This window comes from Tachypleus tridentatus, chromosome 2 (genome assembly GCF_004210375.1).
Source record: "Tachypleus tridentatus isolate NWPU-2018 chromosome 2, ASM421037v1, whole genome shotgun sequence".
NCBI classification, from domain to species: domain Eukaryota; kingdom Metazoa; phylum Arthropoda; class Merostomata; order Xiphosura; family Limulidae; genus Tachypleus; species Tachypleus tridentatus.
The window spans coordinates 98,677,351-98,683,350 of NC_134826.1; positions in this window are offsets into that span (position 1 = coordinate 98,677,351).

The following is a 6,000-nucleotide window of genomic DNA, read 5'->3' on the forward strand; positions in this document are numbered from 1 at the left end:
TATTTTTAAACAAACCAATTTTGTATATTTTTTTTAGAAACAGTTATTTTCTTGCAAGAACTTTACAGCTTGTTTAGGTCTGTTTCGTTAAGTACAAAGATATTCAATGGACCATCTGCGTCCCAGAATGATACCACTGGAAACTGATCACTTTTATGAATTGTATACAACAGCTGTTTCCAACGGAAATTTTTAACACTTACATCATAAAAGAGTGTTCAAATTGGGGATTTATAATTCCCAAGACAGGTAAACATTTTTATTTAATTACATCAGAAAACAAAAAATTATGGATTAGCTTGTTGCGCCAGGACCATACAGAAAATGATTTATAAAAGGTTATGCTTCAGCCCTGGTAAGCAAAGTGCGGCATTTTTAATAAGTAAGAATCCATGAACACACAGGAAAGTGACAAAAGCTGCCAAAGCGTCTTGGCCAAAATTAGCATTATTAAATAGGATCTTTTTTAAAGAGCAACACAAGCCATGAGTACACAAGTTGCATCCAGACAGTTAGAGAATGAAATGGGTATTTATGTTATTTATATGAAGACATACCTGTTAAGTCGCCTTATGTAGTACCTGTGGATTTCTTAACAACTGAATTATCGAAACAGATTCTCACAGACTGTCAGTTGGATTATAGGAATCCTGCAGGGAGGAGGGATGTGGACATGAATGCCTTAGGTTAGAGCATTTTGCAGTAGAAAGTACACTATGGGATTATTGTCAATACCCACAGTCGTCAGATAGAATATGACCAGGCATGACGACATGGTGAGGTTCCAAAATCACTTTAACATAACATACTAAATCTCTATATTAGTTTCAATAACACCATTTTTGACATCAAATAGGATATAATATACCGTATAATAACATATTAATATGTCAAATTTGGCTATAGTTACTTAAATATTAGCACAATCAGTTAGAAGAGAAACGTTTTCGTTGCTGTCATCTCTACCTAAGCACAATCAACACCATGTGAAATTCTCACAGCTTTAATATATACTTACTGTATTCTATATCTTTGAATGTGGTTCGAAATCCCTGATATGGTGACCACATTTCTAAACTGAAAAAAACAAAACCTAAACAACCTAGTCCTTGCCTCTAATTTCAAAATGGTTGCTGCAATTTTTTTTTATTTCATTTTAAATTTATTGAACTGTTCAACACTAATTCCAAGGATATTAACATTAGCATTGTTTTTAAATAATGTTAACCACTTTATTTTTATAACAGACAAAAACCAAACCAGAAAAATTAGTCAAATTAAACATCCAAGAAATCTTAAATTACTCACTTTGTCCAATTCATGTTAAAATAAGTTACTTTGTACCTGAATTTATTTAAGAATTCATAACATTTCAAAAATAGTTCTTAGGTTTTATCATTGCTTTGAAACTTTCTAAAACATATTTTGTGATGAATGTATAAAACGTAAAAATTCTTCTTTTTTTTTCCTGATTAAATAGTCGTAAAATTTAGTACATTACTGAGTAAAATGTGTTTTGAAAACGAGTACTGCCTTAATATCTCTCATAACATCGGGACGGGCCCGGCATGGCCAAGCGTGTTAAGGCGTGCGACTCGTAATCTGAGGGTCGCGGGTTCGCATCCCCGTCGCGCCGAACATGCTCGCCCTTTCATCCGTGGGGGCGTTATTATGTAACGATCAATCCCACTATTCGTTGGTTACAGTTGGCGGTGGGTGGTGATGACTAGCTGCTTCCCTATAGTCTTACACTGCTAAATTAGGGACGGCTAGCACAGTTAGCCCTCGAGTAGCTTTGTGCGAAATTCAAAACAAAAAACAAATACCGGGACATCTCGTAACCTTAAACCCATTAGTGGTGACTAGAATTCGTGATTATAGTGGAGCATGGAAAGAAAGATTTACCGGGGAATATATAGAGTTGAAAGAGCGTAAACTGGAAATATTTGGGTGCAAATTATTATTTCTCAATTAGGGTATACCGTATTTGCTGGTTTATAAGACAACCCTAAATTTTTTGAGCAAATTAAGTGTATTTCTTTGAGATTCTTTATATAAACCGATCTCTATAGTCAAGTAAGCTTGGTATGTTACTTTGTAGGAAAATTCTTAGAAGTTATTTTTACACTGTTCTAATCTGCTCTTCAAATACAACAATGCGGCGTAACTTAAGTCACAAAGATATAATAAATACCTTTACAAACATTTCATCTCACAAAACACACAATGATATTTAAAAAGTTTACAAAATTGATGTACGTTACAGAAACTAACTTTTATGTAATATTAGCAATACTTGAATACGACGAATGGTATCAAAATATTTCAAATAAGAAATGTCTTTATTAATTCAAACTAGTATGTAAGGTTTTGTTATAGGTCAGATTCTATACAGCAAGTGTCTGTGATTTGTTGGCGATAAATTTCAATAATAAATAGACAACACAAAATCCATTGTTTTACAATAATATATTGAAACAAGTCGAATGTATGTATAAAAGTTTGTTACACTACTGGTTATCACAGTTGTATCTAAAACTTTAAATAATTGTCTCTTTAATCGAAGTCCACACAAATGGATTCTATTAATTTTAAACACCCATTGACAAGAAAGATCACTCTCCTCTACTCCAATCTTACAATATCATTAGTAATAAATTCGCTTACTTTATCTTGTGAATTACCACAGTTGTATACAGAGCTTTAAATAATTTTCTTTTATGTCAAAAGTCTACATAGACTGGTTCAGTTACTTCACATCCCAATAGAAAAGTTCTTCCATCTCGGTTGTTATAATACAGAAGTGAAACTTGCTTTATAAATTGCCTGTTTATATTTGTCTAAATATCTCTCACTTCTTTCTTTCTTCTGAATTGTTGGACATCTACTTATAGATATTTTAACTGAAGCATAGGACTTTCTTGCCTGCTAGTGACAATAATGTTACACACAACAGGAATAACTTAGAAATTTCTAGTTAGATAAAGTTAAAATATTACGAAAGCCTAGTATAACAATTGAACAATACACACATCGTATAAGTCATACAGAGCTACGTAACAGGCCCGGCATGGACAAACGTGTTAAGACGTGCGACTCGTAATCTGAGGGTCGCGGGTTCGCATCTCAGTCGCGCCAAACATGTTCATCCTCTCAGCCGTGGGGCGTTATAATGTAACGATCAATCCCACTATTCGTTAGTAAAAGAGTAGCCCAAGAGTTGGCGGTGGGTAGTGATGACTAGCTGCCTTCCCTCTAGTCTTTCACTGCTAAATTAGGGACGGCTAGCACAGATAGCCCTCGAGTAGCTTTGTGCGAAATTCAAAAAAGCAAACAAAAAACAAGCTACGTAACAAAACTTGTCATAACTATCGTTTTAAAATGATTAATTTTTAACACTCTTATTATAAAACTAAATAATCGTTAAATATTAAATAAACTACATAATAAATGTTAAACTAAACACCCTTGTATATCCGACACTATTAGACTTTTTTCAAGAATAAAACTTCCACTAGTATAAATTTCGAATATTAAACTCTACCATTGAATATGTTGCAAGATAGAGTTTCAAATACTAAAATATACCATTAATTATACAATAACGTAGTGCTTGCACTTGTCTAAATTTCGAACAATATTACATTCTGTCATTAAACATGTGAAAAGACAGAGCTTTCACTGTCTAAATTTCAAAAAGGACACTCTACAATTAAGCATGTGTCAAGATCGACTGAATTCTCAGTTTGTCCCTGAAGAAGAAAGGTTCACTTTTCGAAAGCACCTGGGTTATAGAGTTTTTATTCGTTTTCATCAAGACTTGTTGAATTCATGTGTTTCTCTAACATGATGAATGTCAAGTATTCCCATCTACATTTAAGATGTAGATACATTACAATTAATTATTTGACAAAACATGGTTTCATCTATCTAAATTATGCGTATTATACTCTACTATTAAGTACGTGATAAGATAAGAGTTTTCACCTGATAAAATTTCAAATATTCCACAGAACAATTAAGTAATTGTCAAGAATACAGTTTCAACAGTTTCATTTTCAAATATTATAGTTTACCATTATATGTATGAGAAATGGTACAGTTTTTCACATGTCAAAATTTCTAATAGTATAAATTGCAATTAAATATTTCACATTATTGAGTCTTGATTCAAATATACATTCTACCACCAAATGTGATCAGGTAGTGTTTAACATGTAAAAACTAGAAATATTTCTCTACTATTAAATATGTGCTAAGATAGAGTTCCACCAGTTTAAATATCAAATATTATGTTCTAATATTAAATACATTACAATATTAAATTTTTATTTTTTAGAATTTTAGATATTACTCACATTCTTCCATGAAACTTGTGACATGAGAGTTTTGTTGCCTATGCTTAAAATATCACCCTATACAATTAACTATGTGACAAACTAGAGTTTTACTTTTTTAACTTTCTGATATTTCATTCAAGCATTAAATGTGTACGAAGACAGATTTTAACCTGCCAAAATAACATCAGATAATGTTTAGGGACAAGAGACCTGTTGATCCATCTCGACTTTCCCATCTTTTAAACTAGAACTAATGAATAAATAAATTTAAAAATAAATAACATAAACATATTAAAGCCAGCACTTATAATCTATACAGTTATTAATATTAAGCTTTTTCTTAAATTCACTTACATTTACTGCCTCCACAACATCTGAAGGCAACCCATTACAGAGGCCAATAACTCTGTTAGACAAAAACAGTTGTCTTAGCTGAAGATGACTCCTACTTTGGCAAAATTTACATATTCTCACCTTTAAATATGATAAAAGATAATACATCAATACTATAAATTCCCTTTATGCTCTTTAAATACCTCAGTCAGATTATCTCTAATTCTTCGTTTCTCAAGAGATAACAATTTCAGATGTTATAATTTCTCCTCATATGATGACCCCTCTTTCCAATGTACCATTCTAGCAACCCTCTTCTCAACCCTTTTCAACAATTAATTGTTCTTTCTAAGATAATGATCCCAAAACTGAACACAGTACTCCAAATGTGGCCTAATCAGTGATCTATACAATAAAAGTATAACTTCTTTAAACTTGTATTCAGTATTTATGTATAAACAGCCTAAAATACTATTTACCTTACCACCAGCAACAGCACACTGCTTGGATGGTTTAAGAGACTGATCAAACATTACACCAAGAGCCCTTTCTTTAAAGACACTGTTAAAGCTACTCCTATCCAAATTATGATAATCCAGTTGCATTATCTTACACTTATTATAGCTAAAACCCATTTTTCATTTATTTGCCCAACTCACTAAACAATCTAAATACTTTTGTAAGTCAGCAGCATCCTCTTCACAACTAGCAACAATCAAGACATTAATATTGTCAGTCAATTTATTGATTACACTTTCACCTATATAATTGATGTAGATCAAAATGAGTAAAGGTCCTAAGACTGAACCCTGAGGTAGTTCACTTGTGACATTAATGCAGTTTGAATGAACTCTATTTGTAACAACCCTCTGTCTTCTTCTATCCAGCCACTCTTCTATCCAAGTAGCTAACTTATTCCCTATTAATAAACATTGTAATTAAATACGTGCCTAGAAAGAGTTTTACAACTCTAAACTGCAAATACAACATACTATCATTAGATATGTGACAACATAGATTTTTTTCCTGACAAAGTTTAAAATATTTTATTCTACAAGTAAATATATTACATAACAGTATTTTCAACTGTTTCATTTTCAAATATCACACTCTACCATTAAAAATGTGACAAGTGTTTTACCTGCCTATTTTTGAATAATACACTCCACCACTAAGCTTGTGTTTGTTTGTTTGTTTGTTTTGGAATTTCGCACAAAGCTACTCGAGGGCTATCTGTGCTAGCTGTCCCTAATTTAGCAGTGAAAGACTAGAGGGAAGGCAGCTAGTCATCACCACCCACTGCCAACTCTTGGGCTACTCTTTTACC